Source organism: Salmo salar, unplaced genomic scaffold (assembly GCF_965601325.2).
Source record: "Salmo salar unplaced genomic scaffold, fSalSal1 ptg000378l, whole genome shotgun sequence".
Classification (NCBI taxonomy): Eukaryota; Metazoa; Chordata; class Actinopteri; order Salmoniformes; family Salmonidae; genus Salmo; species Salmo salar.
The window spans coordinates 1,022,645-1,038,658 of NW_027675366.1; positions in this window are offsets into that span (position 1 = coordinate 1,022,645).

Genomic DNA, 16,014 nt, shown 5'->3' on the forward strand with positions numbered 1-16,014 from the left:
ACTGGTGAGTGAACCTGGGCGAGTGACATATAAAGGGGAGGAAATGATTAAGGTAATGGAGTCCAGGTGTGGGTCATAATGATTTACAGGTGTGCGTACTGATTAATCCCAGGACCGGTGGTTAGTACTCTGGCGACGTCGTACGCCCGGAGTGGAGGAGCAGGAGCAGACGATGAGTGAAGATGTAATGTGTAATTGTATTTGTATTTATTATGGATCCCCATTAGTTCCTGCCTAGGCAGCAGTTACTCTTCCTGGGATCCAGCAAAATTAAGGCAGTTTATACAATTTTAAAAACATTGAAATACATTCACAGATTTCACAACACATTGTCTGCCCTCAGGCCCCTACTCCACCACTACCACATACCTACAGTACTAAATCCATGTGTATGTGTGTGTATAGTGAGTATGTTATCTATGTGTGGCCAAAAGTAATGCAATCCGCCCTGGCATGCTGCCAATTATCTTCTGGGCCACATTCTGACAGATGGAAGCCCATTCTTGCATAATCAATGCTTGGAGTTTGTCAGAATTTGTGGGTTTTTGTTTGTCCACCCGCCTCTTGAGGATTGACCACAAGTTCTCAATGGGATTAAGGTCTGGGGAGTTTCCTGGCCATGGACCCAAAATATCTATGTTTTGTTCCCCGAGCCATTTAGTTATCACTTATGCCTTATGGCAAGGTGCTCCATCATGCTGGAAAAGGCATTGTTCGTCACCAAACTGTTCCTGGATGGTTGGGAGAAGTTGCTCTCGGAGGATGTGTTGGTACCATTTTTATTCATGGCTGTGTTCTTAGGAAAAATGATGAGTGAGCCAACTCCATTGGCTGAGAAGCAACCCCACACATGAATGGTCTCAGGATGCTTCACTGTTGGCATGACTGTAACGGCTGTCGTAGAGAGGGGACCAAAGCGTAGCGTGTTGATTGCTCATGATGAATATTTATTACAAGTCAGAACACTGAAGAAAAATTAACAAAGAGAAAACGAAAGCGCACAGTTCTGTCAGGTACAGAAAACTAAACAGAAGACAACTACCCACAAACACAGGTGGAAAAAAACCCTACTTAAGTATGATCTCCAATTAGAGACAACGAGGACCAGCTGCCTCTAATTGGAGATCATCCCCCCAAAAAACATAGAAATAGAAAAACTAGAACCTAAACATAGATATACAAAACATAGAAAACCACAAAACACCCCCTGTCACGCCCTGAACTACTCTACCATAGAAAATAACATCTTACTATGGTCAGGATGTGACAATGACACAGGACTGATGGTAGCGCTCACCTTGTCTTCTCCGGACAAGCTTTTTTCCGGATGCCCCAAACAATCAGAAAGGGGATTCATCAGAGAAAATGACTTTACCCAAGTCCTCAGCAGTCCAATCCCTGTACCTTTTGCAGAATATCAGTCTGTCCCTGATGTTTTTCCTGGAGAGAAGTGGCTTCTTTGCTGCCCTTCTTGACACCAGGCCATCCTCCAAAAGTCTTCGCATCACTGTGTGTGCAGATGCACTCACACCTGCCTGCTGCCATTCCTGAGCAAGCTCTGTTCTGGTGGTGCCCCGATCCCGCAGCTGAATCCGCTTTAGGAGACGGTCCTGGCACTTGCTGGACTTTCTTGGGCACTCTGAAGCCTTCTTCACAACAATTGAACCGCTCTCCTTGAAGTTCTTGATGATCCGATAAATGGTTGATTTAGGTGCAATCTTACTGGCAACAATATCCTTGCCTGTGAAGCCCTTTTTGTGCAAAGCAATGATGATGGCACGTGTTTCCTTGCAGTTAACCATAGTTGACAGAGGAAGAACAATGATTCCAAGCACCATCCCTCCTTTTGAAGCTTCCAGTCTGTTATTCGAACTCAATCAGCATGAGAGAGTGATCTCCAGCCTTGTCCTCGTCAACACTCACACCTGTGATAACGAGAGCATCACTGACATGATGTCAGCTGGTCCTTTTGTGGCAGGGCTGAAATGCAGTGGAATTTTTTGGGGGGGATTCAGTTCATTTGCATGGCAAAGACGGGCTTTGCAATTAATTGCAATTCATCTGATCACTCTTCATAACATTCTGGAGTATATGCAAATTGCCATCATACAAACTGAGGCAGCAGACTTTGTGAAAATTAATATTTGTGTCATTCTCAAAACTTTTGGCCATGACTATGTGTCTGTGCCTATGATTGAGTTGCTTCACAGTCCCCGCTGTTCCATAAGGTGTTTTTTTATCTGTTTTTAAATCTGATTCTACTGCTGCATCAGTGACTTGATGTGGAATAGAGTTACATGTAGTCTTCACTCTATGTAGTACTGTGCTCCTCCCATAGTCTGTTCTGGACTTGGGGACTGTGAAGCGACCTCTTGTGGCATGTTTTGTGAGGTATGCATGGGTGTCTGAGCTGTGTGCCAGTAGTTTAGATAGACAGCTCGGTGCATTCAACATGTCCAATACCTCTCAGAAATTCAAGTAGTGATGAAGTCAAGTTTTCCTCCACTTTGAGCCAGGAGAGATTGACATGCATATTTTTAATATTAGCTCTCTGTGTACATCCAAGGGTCAGCCGTGCTGCCCTGTTCTGAGCCAAATGCAATTTTCCTAAGTCCTTTTTTGCGGCACCTGACCATACGACGGAACAGTAGTCAAGGTGCGACAAAACTAGGACCTGTAGGACCTGCCTTGTTGATAGTGTTGTTAAGAAGGCAGAGCATCGCTTTATTATGGACAGACTTTTCCCCATCTTAGCTACTACTGCATCAATATGTTTTGACCATGACAGTTTCCAATCCAAGGTTACTCCAAGCAGTTTAGTCATCTCAACTTACTCAATTTCCACATTATTTATTACAAGATTTAGTTGAGGTTTAGGGTTTAGTGAATGATTTGTACCAAATACAATGCTTTTAGTTTTAGAAATGTTTAGGGCTAACTTATTCTTGCCACCCACTCTGAAACTAACTACAGCTCTTTGTTAAGTGTTGCAGTCTTTTCAGTCGCTGTAGTAGCTGACATGTATAGTGTTGAGTCATCCGTACACATAGACACTCTGGCTTTACTCAAAGCCAGTGGCATGTCGTTAGTAAAAATTGTCACAATCTTCCGAGAACTTGAAAACAACATTTATTTAGTTTTGACCGTATGAAATCAGTAAGGGCTTCCTGCACAACCACAAAATGGAACTGTAGGCAGGTCAGCAGAGGTATTTTTTATATATATATATATATATATATATATATATATATATATTTTTTTTTTTTCACCTTTATTTAACCAGGTAGGCTAGTTGAGAACAAGTTCCCATTTACAACTGCGACCTGACTAAGATAAAGCAAAGCAGTTTGACACATACAACAACACAGAGTTACACATGGAATAAACAAAACATACTCAATAATACAGTAGAACAAAAGAAAACAAAAAGTCTACATACAGTGTGTGCAAATGAGGTAAGATAAGTAAGTTAAGGCAATAAATAGGCCATGGTGGTGAAGTAATTACAATATAGCAATTAAACACTGGAATGGTAGATGTGCAGAAGATGAATGTGTAAGTAGGAATACTGGGGTGCAAAGGAGCAAGATAAATAAATAAATACAGTATGGGGATGAGGTAGGTAGATAGATGGGCTGTTTAAAGATGGGCTATGTACAGGTGCAGTGATCTGTGAGCTGCTCTGACAGCTGGTGCTTAAAGCTAGTGAGGGAGATATGAGTCTCCAGCTTCAGAAATTTTTGCAGTTCGTTCCAGTCATTGGCAGCAGAGAACTGGAAAGAAAGACGACCAAAGAAGGAATTGGCTTTGGGGGTGACCAGTGAGATATACCTGCTGGAGCGCATGCTACTAGTGGGTGCTGCTATGGTGACCAGTAAGCTGAGATAAGGCGGGGCTTTACCTAGCAGAGACTTGTAGATAACCTGTAGCCAGTGGGTTTGGCGACGAGTATGAAGCGAGGGCCAGCCAACGAGAGCATACAGGTCACAATGGTGGGTAGAGTATGGTGCTTTGGTGACAAAATGGATGGCACTGTGATAGACTGCATCCAGTTTCCTGAGTAGAGTGTTTGAGGCTATTTTATAGATGACATCTATATAGGGTCGCCTGCCCGGCTGGTGGGCGACCCTGGCTGCGCCCCGCTGGTGGGCGACCCTGGCTGCGCCCGGCTGGCAGGCGACCCAGGCTGCGCCCGGCTGGCGGGTGACCCAGGCTGCGCCCGGCTGGCGGGCGGCTCTGGCGGCTGCGGACAGGCGGGCGGCTCTGGCGGCTCCGGACTGGCGGGCGGCTCTGGCGGCTCTGGCGGCTCTGGCCCAGGATTCACCAGGCTGGGGAGACCCACTGGAGGCCTGGCCCGAGGAGGAGGCACAGGATAGACCAGGATGGGGAGACCCACTGGAGACCTGGTCCAAGGAGGATGCACAGGATAGACCGGGCTGTGGGGGAGCACTGGAGTTCTGGTGCGTAGGCTTGCCACCCCTACTCCAGGCTGAATGCCCACTCTTGCCCGGCACGGGCGGGCGCAGGCATAGGACGAACTGAGCCCTCCCAGCGCCCCGGAGACAAAGTGCGCAGAGCCGGCGCAGGATAGCCTGGACCGAAACGGCGCAGTGGAGACAATCCGCCCTGGCTCGATGCCCACATTCGCATGGCACTTGCGGGGGGCTGGCCTATAGCGCACCGGACTATGACCGCGCACTGGAGACACCGTGCGCTTCACAGCATAACACGGTGCCTGACCAGTACCACGCTGCTTCCGGTAAGCACGGGGAGTTGGCCCAGAATTCCATCCTGGCTCTGCCACACTCTCCATATGCCCCTTTTGGGGCTGCCTCTCGTGCCTGTTGCGCTCTCTTGCCTCATACCATCGCCTCTCCGCTCTCGCTGCCTCGATCTCCCACTGCAGGCGGCGATACTCCCCAGCTTGAGCCCATGGTCCTGCCCCGTCCAAAATTTCCTCCCAAGTCCAGGAGTTCATAATGCTCCTCTCTTGGTGCTGCTCCTTCCTCCGCTGGTGCAGCGGAGGATGTGTTCATCTTAAATGAATTTATTCAAGAAAGAACACGTTAGACAAAAAACAAGAAACCGACAGCCAAACAGTAATGTCAGGTGCAAACACTAAACAGAAATTATTCAACCACAAACCCCAAAGGAAAAACAGGCTGCCTATGTATGGCTCTCAATCAGCAACAACGACCTACACCTGTTCCTGATTGAGAGCCATACACGGCCGAAACAAAGAAAACCACCAACATAGAAAAAGAAACCTAGAACGCCCACCCATGTCACACCCTGGCCTAACCAAAAATAGAGAACAAAAAACCCTCTCTATGGTCAGGGCGTTACACTGGAATTTTCCAAGCTGTTTAAAGGCACAGTCAACTTAGTGTATGTAAACTTCTGACCCACTGGAATTGTGATACAGTGAAATATAAGTGAAATAATCTGTCTGTAAACAATTGTTGAAAAAATTACTTGTGTCATGCACAAAGTAGATGTTCTAACCGACTTGCCAAAATTATAGTTTGTTCACAATGAATTTGTGGAGTGGTTGAAAAACAAGTTTTAATGACTCCAACCTTAGTGTTCTATTACTGTAACTCAACTATAGTGTTCTATTACTGTAACTATAGTGTTCTATTACTGTAACTATAGTGTTATATTACTGTAACTATAGTGTTATATTACTGTAACTATAGTGTTATATTGCTGTAACTATAGTGTTATATTGCTGTAACTATAGTGTTATATTGCTGTAACTATTGTGTTCTATTACTGTAACTATAGTGTTCTATTACTGTAACTATAGTGTTATATTGCTGTAACTATAGTGTTATATTGCTGTAACTCAACCATGCATATTGCTAATTATCTTAATTGAGTTAGATAAACATTTTAACAGGCTAAGTGCATAGTCTTCTTACGAGTCGTAGGTAATGCGTTTATAATATACACATATCAAAAATTACTGCCCATTACAATGATTTTCATTTGTCCGTGTATGATGATGATAATGATGACGATGAGTATGATTGTTATTATGTTTTTTAATCCCAGGATGGAGAGAGAATTAATAAACCATCTGCGATGAAGAGGAAGGGTTCCCATGACAACCAGGCTGACGAGCACCCCCAGCCCGCAGAGCAGAGAGGAGAAAGAAACACCTCTCAGACCATCACATACCCACCACCACCCTACAAACCCCCCTCCTAAACACCCTAACCACCACCACAACTGCAGGACAGAGCCCCACACCCAGCCCCAGTGGAAAGAGAATATCCCCATCCTGGACAAAGATCACTGCCAGTTGAAGAGGAGCGGGAGGAGGAGCACTACAGACCAAGACAATGTCTCACAGAGACCACACCACCATCACCACCCCCACCCAAACCACAACACCATCACCACACCAACCCCCCCCACCCAAACCACACCACCATCACCACACCAACCCCCCCCACCCAAACCACAACACCATCACCACACCAACCCCCCCCACCCAAACCACAACACCATCACCACACCAACCCCCCCCACCCAAACCACAACACCATCACCACACCAACCCCCCCCACCCAAACCACAACACCATCACCACACCAACCCCCCCCACCCAAACCACACCACCATCACCACACCAACCCCCCCCACCCAAACCACACCACCATCACCACACCAACCCCCCCCACCCAAACCACACCACCATCACCACACCAACCCCCCCCACCCAAACCACACCACCATCACCACACCAACCCCCCCCACCCACCCAAACCACCACCCAAACCACAACACCATCACCACACCAACCCCAAAATGACTATGCTGCTCCTGTTGCTATGCACTAACAGCAAGACAGAAACCTCTCAGTACACAATATCACTCTGGTATTACCGAAAACCTAATCATCTGCCGAACCCTAAACCAGGGGTGGGCAAACCTTTTGGCTCGAGGGCCACATCAGGATTTAGAAATTCAACGGAGGGCAGCACAGATTTTTTTTTACCAATTTGTTCATCAAAATCAATTTGTGGGCCAGAAAAAGTGCAGTTATTTGAAAATATATAGGTCCATTATAATTTCTACATAGTTTCAATCTAGTTTTCGACATTCAAGTGTTCTGGATTGTTTTTATATATGTTCGTAATTTATAGCTCCCTTTTTCGTGATTACGATCTAGTCTCATCGCTGCAACTCCCCAACGTGCTCGGGAGAGGTGAAGTCCGAGTCATGAGTCCTCCAAACCTCGCTTCTTAACACCTGCTTGCTTAACCTGGAAGCCAGCTGCACCAATGTGTCGGAGGAAACACTGTTCAACTGATGACCGAAGTCAGCCTGCAGGTGCCCGGCCCGCCACAGAGAGATGCTAGAGCGCGATAAACCCCAGGCTGTAGTGACACTGCAACACTGTGATGCAGTGCCTTAGATCTCTGCACCACTCGGGAGGCCCTGGAGGGGTTTTCTAATCCAAAATAATAATTTTCTGCCGGAGCGAGGGCCATAGTTTGCCCGCCCCAGCCCTAAACCTTAACCCTACTGAAACTGTTCATTTAGAACTGATCTTGTTCACAATTTAATTGATATGATTATCTCTTTAACTATAAAGGGACAATGCTATTTTATACGCCCTCCATTCTGAAAAGGCACAGAACATAACATTAAAATATTTAAAATATAGTCTTCCTCAACTTCATACTTTTATTATGAAGAGTTGTAGCATTCTGACTTGGTAATTAGCTTTTGACTACTGGATCAGTTCTAGAGCTTTGACTACTGGATCAGTTCTAGAACTTTGACTACTGGATCAGTTCTAGAGCTTTGACTACTGGATCAGTTCTAGAACTTTGACTACTGGATCAGTTCTAGAGCTTTGACTACTGGATCAGTTCTAGAGCTTTGACTACTGGATCAGTTCTAGAGCTTTGACTACTGGATCAATTCTCAAGCTTTGACTACTGGATCAGTTCTAGAGCTTTGACTACTGGATCAGTTTTAGAGCTTTGACTACTGGATCAGTTCTAGAGCTTTGACTACTGTGTAATGTTCTGACATGATTCATAGCTTTGACTACTGCGTCATGTTCTCACTTGGTTCATAGATTTAACTACTGTGTAATGTTCTCACTTGGTTCATAGTTTTGACTACTGGATCCATTATGACTTGTTTTAGTTTTGTTGACATGTACTCAAAGTTGTGTGCACAGTTGGACTCAGAAGAATCTTTGTTAACCTAGCAGTGGATACAATCACATGCAATTTCAAATGCATCTCGTCAAGTTAACAAACAAGTAATCAGATGGTAATCATCTACAACATCGCAGATGTCATCAGAGGATTCATTAGCCTACCTAGCTAGTAAGCCAGCGAGGCAAGGTAAAACATCCCAATTAGAGCTTGATAAAGCCAGAAGAATAATAGCTGTGTTCAACATAGCTATAGCAGTCAGTTTTGCATGATTTCATGGTCATCTCTCACTCACTGTTAATATTGTCAAGGTCCCGTCTAGCGTCATCTGTCCTGCTACAGAGCTTTTTGGTACAGGGATGCCACACATCACTTGAACATGACGTCTGTTTGTAAACAAAAAATGGGTCTATAGATACATTGCCTATATAGTATATGTCTATATATTGTTTTATGATGGATATTACATGCATCAACATGTCATTCAATGTAGCTTGAATACATTCCTTGATTCCTTGATATTCATTCCAAGTGGAGCCAAAGTATTAAGTTTGGAAATCCACCTGCATTCGGCCGCTTTCCTCTGGCCTGTGGTCCAGGTGGATTTCATCTCCAGACCGGTAATACGGAGGGAGGTGGTTGGGTGGGTTTGAAAATGTTGGACCGGGTGGGTTTGAAAATGTTGGACCAGGTGTGTTTGTAATATGTTTTTTCCAATTGTGTAGAGGTGCTGTTTGAGGGTTGTCAAAACTGTGTGACCGGTTTCTCCTATATAAATGTTATGGCATAGTGTGCATGTTATGGCGTAGACAATATTGGTGCTTTGAATGGTCATGAGTTGTGAGATAGGACTGGAGGTTTGTGCATGTGGATTTTGAATGTGTGAAAGTTGTCTATAATACTGTTGTTCAATGGGTAGATTAGGAGTGGGTTTATTGGAAAATTGTGCAAAAATTAAGAGATCCCTTAGGTTGGGGTTTCTGCGGAAAGCTGATATGGGTCTAAATTCCTGGAGTGGGGGCAATGTACGTTGTGTTTGGGTGAAAGCGGCTTTGAGTCTGGATTGAAGGAGTCTGTTTACGTCAGAGAAGGTGCTGATGATGGGTATAATCTGGGGTTCTGTGTCTGTTGGGGGAATAGGAACAGGGGGTCTGGGAAAGGTCTGAGGGTGGAGGACAGGGATAGGATGGGGGGTATAGGGACACGGACCCAGAATCAGGAAAGGGTTAAGAATAGGTGTGGGCTGTTCGCCCAGGTCAGGAGTCAGTGCCTGGTCCAGAGTTCTGCAGAGAGTGTTAAGGTTAGGGATAAGGTTGGGGTTAGGGATAAGGTTGGGGTTAAGGTTGGGGTTATGGTTAAGGTTGGGGTTAAGGTTAAGGTTGGGGTTAAGGTTAAGGTTGGGGTTAAGGTTAAGGTTGGGGTTAAGGTTAGGGTTAAGGTTGGGGTTAAGGTTAAGGTTAGGGTTAAGGTTAAGGTTGGGGTTAAGGTTAAGGTTGGAGTTAAGGTTAGGGTTGGGGTTAAGGTTGGGGTTAAGGTTAGGGTTAAGGTTGGGGTTAGGGATAAGGTTAGGGTTGGGGTAAAGTTGAGGTTAGGATAAGGGTGGGGTTAGGGTTAGGATAGGTTAGGGAAGTCCTCCTATGTGTCTAAGTGTCGACGGTGGTGAAAAAAAGGCCATCAGAGAGAAATTCGCCCTCGGAACCATCTTCTCCTGCTGATTAGCCAAGTGTCCACCCCGTGTTCGTCTGTCGTTAGGTCCTGGATGTTTTCGTTCGTCAATTCGTTTAAGAGTAATTCCCTTCCAGGATCCTTACTATAAAGCGATTGCCATGTATTCACATCTAGCTGGTGCTGTCGCGGCGTGCTTGGTGTAGGATCAGGCAACATGGTTGAGTTGCGTACCCTGTGCGGGTCTAGTGTCTCAGTTGCTTGCCATGTGTCCATACCGATATGATCCGTCATTGAGTTCAGGTGGTTTGAGCAGACAAAAACCCAGAAGGTGAACCTTCTCTACGGTTGTCATACATTCACTCTTTGAGCTCCGTCCATTGTCCTTGTAGATACATACTTGGTTTAGGGCCAGGCAAAATCCATAGAGGGCTGCTCCCTTCCAGGAACCCAGCTTCCCAGTCGGTTGCCATGTGTCCATCCCAAGCATGTCAGTCAGTTGGCCTTGAGAGTTTGAGCAGACAAAAACCCAGGAAGTATAACCTCCTCTACGGTTGTCATGCATCCACCCCAAGTGTCAGTCCTTCGTACTCAGTGGTTCAGATGGCAAGAACTAGTGAGGCCACTCCCTTCCAGGATTGTGGGTCCCCATAGGGTGTCATTCTTAGCCAGTGAGTTATTGTCGCTATGTTGTTCAAGTCTTGTAGGATCAGTATGAGTGAGACGGGGCCGGGTGTCCGCAGAGTGTCCGACGAAGCAGTTTTTTTTTTTATATCTGACGGATCCTCTTCCCCGTCACACTGCACCTGGTCTCCCTTCCAGGTTCCGAGGCCCCAACCAGGTTTCGAGGCGCTGAGTCCATTTCACCAACACTCCATCGGAGACATCAAGCAGCACCAGCCGGTGCTGGCGGTTCGCCTGGCTGAACTTCCCGACTCACTCTGTCAAGGTACTGAATCAGCAGGCCAGTGGCTTACAGGGTAGCTCTGCCGGGAGCGAATGCGTGTCATTGGCCGCTAGTCAAGCCCTGCATACTCTTCGGTGAGAGTGTCTGGTAGTACGGATTTGCGTAGGGCAGCATCTCTTTGATAGAGCGTCTTATCCCATGCATGAATCCAAGGTGCACTTCAACTCTGGGCCCCTCGGAGCAGCGGGGGTGAGGGTCGCGTGAAGGCCTTAAAGATGTGGTTGAAGGGTAGATTTGGAGAGGGGAAGACCCTCCATCCAGTCCCATAGGCATATTTGGAAGGCCACCTCTTTAACATAGTTTGCAACCTTTAGTGCTAAGATTTGGATGGGCCTGATTTGCTAGGGAGGCTCAGCACGCAGTCGGCCCGTTGGCAGGTGTCAAGGGACCGAAGGTTGGAGGAGTGTTTAGGTCCTAACGGTCGTAGGGTTTGTTGGTGGGTTGTAGAGTGGATTTCTTGAGGTGTTGGGGGTGTCCACGTGGTGGGGTTCATTGGTAGATTGGTGAGTGGGTAGGTGGGAGGGTGTTGGTCGATATGGTGTTGAGACACAGGAGGGTTGCCGCCTCAGCATGTGCGTTTGTTGCTCCCACGGTGGCTAATGACGATGGGGTCCTGCCGTTACGTCCGCCCCTTGTCGTACAGCTTGTTGAGTGAAGTGTAGAGTCGGTTGAATTGATGTGATGGAGTGGTAGTGCTGTTGATCTTGTGTGTTATCCCTCGTGGAACCTGTTCAGCGTGGAGTGTTGAGGTGCTGGGGGCCCAGCTCCGCCGCGTCTCGTCCTTCGCCGTTGTGTGTGGAGCTATGTAAAACTCAAATTAAGGAGATAATACATTTCTAATTAAGAAAAAAGTAGCCAAAAAGAGGCCCTCCTGAAGTCCATTGCGGATCCTGCCTTCCTTACAGCTGCACAACGGAACTAAGAGGGTCCACGACGCATTTCTGCCTTAACTCGGTTTCATCAGGTAGCAGGGAGATAGAAAAGAAAAATGCAAAAAAGTGCAAAAAGTCGTTACTGGGGGTTTAACCGTTCCTGACTGTAAAAATGTGTGTCTGTATGTGAGAAGGTGTAGTGTGGTGCTCTTTGCCCCCGTCACAGTCCTCGTTGAATTTGTGGAGAGATGTGTTGTCTGTTGTGCCTCTGTGAAGTTATGAGAAGAGTGGAGAGGTGTACTGCTCCCCTAGTGCTAGGTGGGCGTAGCCCAGGTGGTGCGGGCCATTCTGATTGGTCCGTTGTGTTGCTATGCCGTGTGGCAGGAAACTGGTTTTGGGGTGAGGGGTTCAGGTAAAGGTGAGGGGTTGAGTGGGATGGACTTAAAGTGATGAAGGGTTAGAGTTAGGGGTAGGTACACATGACAATAACATAATAGTGACACAACAAGACAAAAGCCCAACACTGTAATAGCACAAGGACTAGAAACATTATTGGACACAGATAAACATACAAAGGGTAAGAGAGTTGAAATCACAATACATTGTGAAAAGAAGACAAGACTTGGGAATATAAGGTCACACACATATATACAGAGACACATACACACAGGGAGAGAGAGAGAGTAAGAGAGGGAAAGAGAGGGGGAAGAGGGAGAAAGAGAGAGGGGGGGAGAGAGAGGCACCCACACATACAGTTGAAGTTGGAAGTTTACGTACTCCTTAGCCAAATACATTTAAACTCAGTTTTTCACAATTCCTGACATGTAATCCTAGTAAAAATTCCCTGTCTTAGGTCAGTTAGGATCACCACTTTATTTTAAGAATGTGAAATGCCAGAATAATAGTAGAGAGAATGATTTATTTCATCACATTCCCAGTGGGTCAGAAGTTTACAAACACTCAATTACTATATGGTAGCATTGCCTTTAAATTTTTTAACTTGGGTCAAACGTTTCGGGTAGCCTTCCACTAGCTTCCCACAATAAGTTGGGTGAATTCTGGCCCATTCCTTAGACAGAGCTGGTGTAACTGAGTCAGGTTTGTAGGCCTCCTTGCTCGCACACGCTTTTTCAGTTCCGCCCACAAATGTTCTATAAGATTGAGGTCAGGGCTTTGTGATGGCCACTCCAATACCTTGACTTTGTTGTCCTGAAGCCATTTTGCCACAACTTTGGAAGTATGCTTGGGATCATTGTCCATTTGGAAGACATACTTGCAACCAAGCTTTAACTTCCTGACAGATGTCTTGAGATGTTGCTTCAATATATCCACGTAATTTTCCTCTCTCATGATGCCATATTTTTTGAGAAGTGTACCAGTCCCTCCTGCAGCAAAGCACCCCCACAACATGATGCTGCCACCCCCGTGCTTCACGGTTGGGATGGTGTTCTTCGGCTTGCAAGCCTCCCCTTTTCCCTCCAAACATAACGATGGTCATTATGGCCAAACAGTTCTATTTTTGTTTCATCAGACCAGAGGACATTTCTCGAAAAAGTACAGTCTTTGTCCCCATGTGCAGTTGCAAACTGTAGTCTGGCTTTTTTTATGGCAGTGTTGGCTTCTTCCTTGCTGAGCGGCCTTTCAGGTTATGTCGATATAGGACTAGTTTTACTGTGGATATAGATAATTTTGTACCTGTTTCCTCCAGCATCTTCACAAGGTCCTTTGCTGCTGTTCTGGGATTGACTTGCACTTTTCGCACCAAAGAACGTTCATCTCTAGGAGACAGAACACGTCTCCTTCCTGAGCGGTATGATGGCTGCATGGTCCCATGGTGTTTATACTTGCGTACTATTGTTTGTACAGATGAACGTGGTACCTTCAGGTGTTTGGAAATTGACCCAAGGATGAACCAGACTTGTGGAGGTCTACACATTTTTTTCTGAGGTCTTGGCTGATTTCTTTAGATTTTTTTCCATAATGTCAAGCAAAGAGGCATTGAGTTTGAAGGTAGGCCTTGAAATACAGCTACACCTCCAATTGACTCAAATGATGTCAATTAGCCTATCAGAAGCTTCTAAAGCCATGACATAATTTTCTGGAATTTCCAAGCTGTTTAAAGGCACAGTCAATTTATTGTATGTAAACTTCTGACCCACTGGAATTGTGATAAAGTGAATTATAAGTGAAATAATATGTCTGTAAACAATTGTTGGAAAAATTACTTGTGTCATGCACAAAGTAGATGTCCTAACCGACTTGCCAAAACTATAGTTTGTTAACAAGAAATTTGTGGAGTGGTTGAAACACTTAGGTTGGAGTCATTAAAACTAGTTTATGTAAACTTCCGACTTCAACTGTATGTATTAAACTAGTCTAAAGAAGGCCAGTTTTATTGCTTCTTTAATCAGGACAACAGTTTTCAGCTGTGCTAACATAATTGCAAAAGGGTTTTCTAATGATCAATTAGCCTTTTAAAATGATAAACTTGGATTAGCTAACACAACGTGCCGTTGGAACACAGGAGTGATGGTTGCTGATAATGGGCCTCTGTACGCCTATGTAGATATTCCATTAAAAATCAGCTGTTTCCAGCTACAATAGTCATTTACGACATTAACAATGTCTACGCTGTATTTCTGATCAATTTGATGTTATTTCAATGGACAAAAAAATTTGCTTTTCTTTCAAAACAAGGACATTTCTAAGTGACTCCAAACTTTTGAACGGTAGTGTTCATTTATTGTGGTGAACAAACATCAGTTTGGCCTGAGTGATGTGGATGGGTAGCCAGGGAATGGCCTTGGCACATAAAAAATACTTTTGCAAGACAAACATCTTTTCCTGCAACTCCTGGGAACCCTGTACATATGTGAGGGCTGATCGGGCCCTCTTTCAGCTCCAGATGACAAAACCAGCACACACTCCCAGAGGTTTGCAGGTCTGCCAACTGCTAACCATTCATTTTAATCAGAGAAATATCCAATAAACCAAACTGTTGCTTTAACTGTGAAGGTACTTTAATGCGCACAATCCTCAAATAAAATGGAGCATACATAAAATAAACAATGTATTTACATTGTGTCTAATGTGTGTGTGTGTGTGTGTGTGTGTGTGTGTGTGTGAGGGAGGCATGTTTTTCAACTCAGAAAAAAGCATAGAATTTCCTCAAACTGTACACATTAAGCAATATTCTTCTACAATATTATCAATCACACTTTGATTTGATAGATATTTAGGGTAATTATGTTGATATTGAGAATGGATATGAAGGAGTAGATATCTACAATCCTAAAATAAAACAGAGCAAACATTAAATAAACAAGTCATTTCAATGTATTTACATTGTGGATAATGTGTGTGTGTGCATGTTTTATTTCTCCTTGTCAGCCATCCATCTCTGCTGTGTCAGTCTTGATAGGCCCAGTGTCTTCTGGGTAAGGCTGTCAGGTAGTGGTGGAGTACATGGCAGATCTGAAAGAGAGATGCACAAAGTGACAGTAAATACACAGCTCAACAACATGTCTGTGTGTACATCTGTTGGTGTAAGTGAGCATACAGTGGTTGCTCCACTAAAAATGTTGCAATTATGCTGCCGGACTTGGAGTTAATTTGTGGTTTAGTACGGTACCCTGCGTCACCACTTCATTGCTCCAGACCACCACAAGGGGGAGTTAGAGACCTGATTATGCTTTTGGGTCCTACTGTGTCTCTAACTGACAATGAATGGGCAACATAACCCTAAATAGAAACTGATAAATGTGCAGCACTTCAGTATTACTTACTAAACCTGTTGTTACACTAAGGTTTTTATTATTTTATTTTGTTAGGATAGTTTTGCTCTTCCTGTAGTACTGTAGCCCACTCCCGACCGGTCGCGTTGTACAGCGCCTGAGTGGCTCAACTGTCTAAGACACTGCAGTGTTGCTACAGATGCTGGTTCAATACCTGTGCCGGCCTCGACTGGGAGACCCATGAGATGAATGTTGGTGTTTGGTTTCTCTCCTTCTAAAAACAGAAATAAATCATTCTAAATAACAAACTGCCTTTATTTACAAATTAGTAACAATGTCTCACCCCATGTTCAAGACTGGCTTTTTTCCTCGCTCATTTTACATTATTTGAAAAACGAAATCTCCAAAGTATTGTTATTATTTAAAACAAAGCGATTATTATTATTAATTTAGAATGATATAAAAGCCTGTTGGATAATCCCACAGATATATTATTAACGCTGTTATTAGCATGACAATATATATTGGTCATATTGGTCATGGCTCCCGAGTGGCTGGCAGTTCTCCAGCTGTATCCACTGAGATAGCACAAT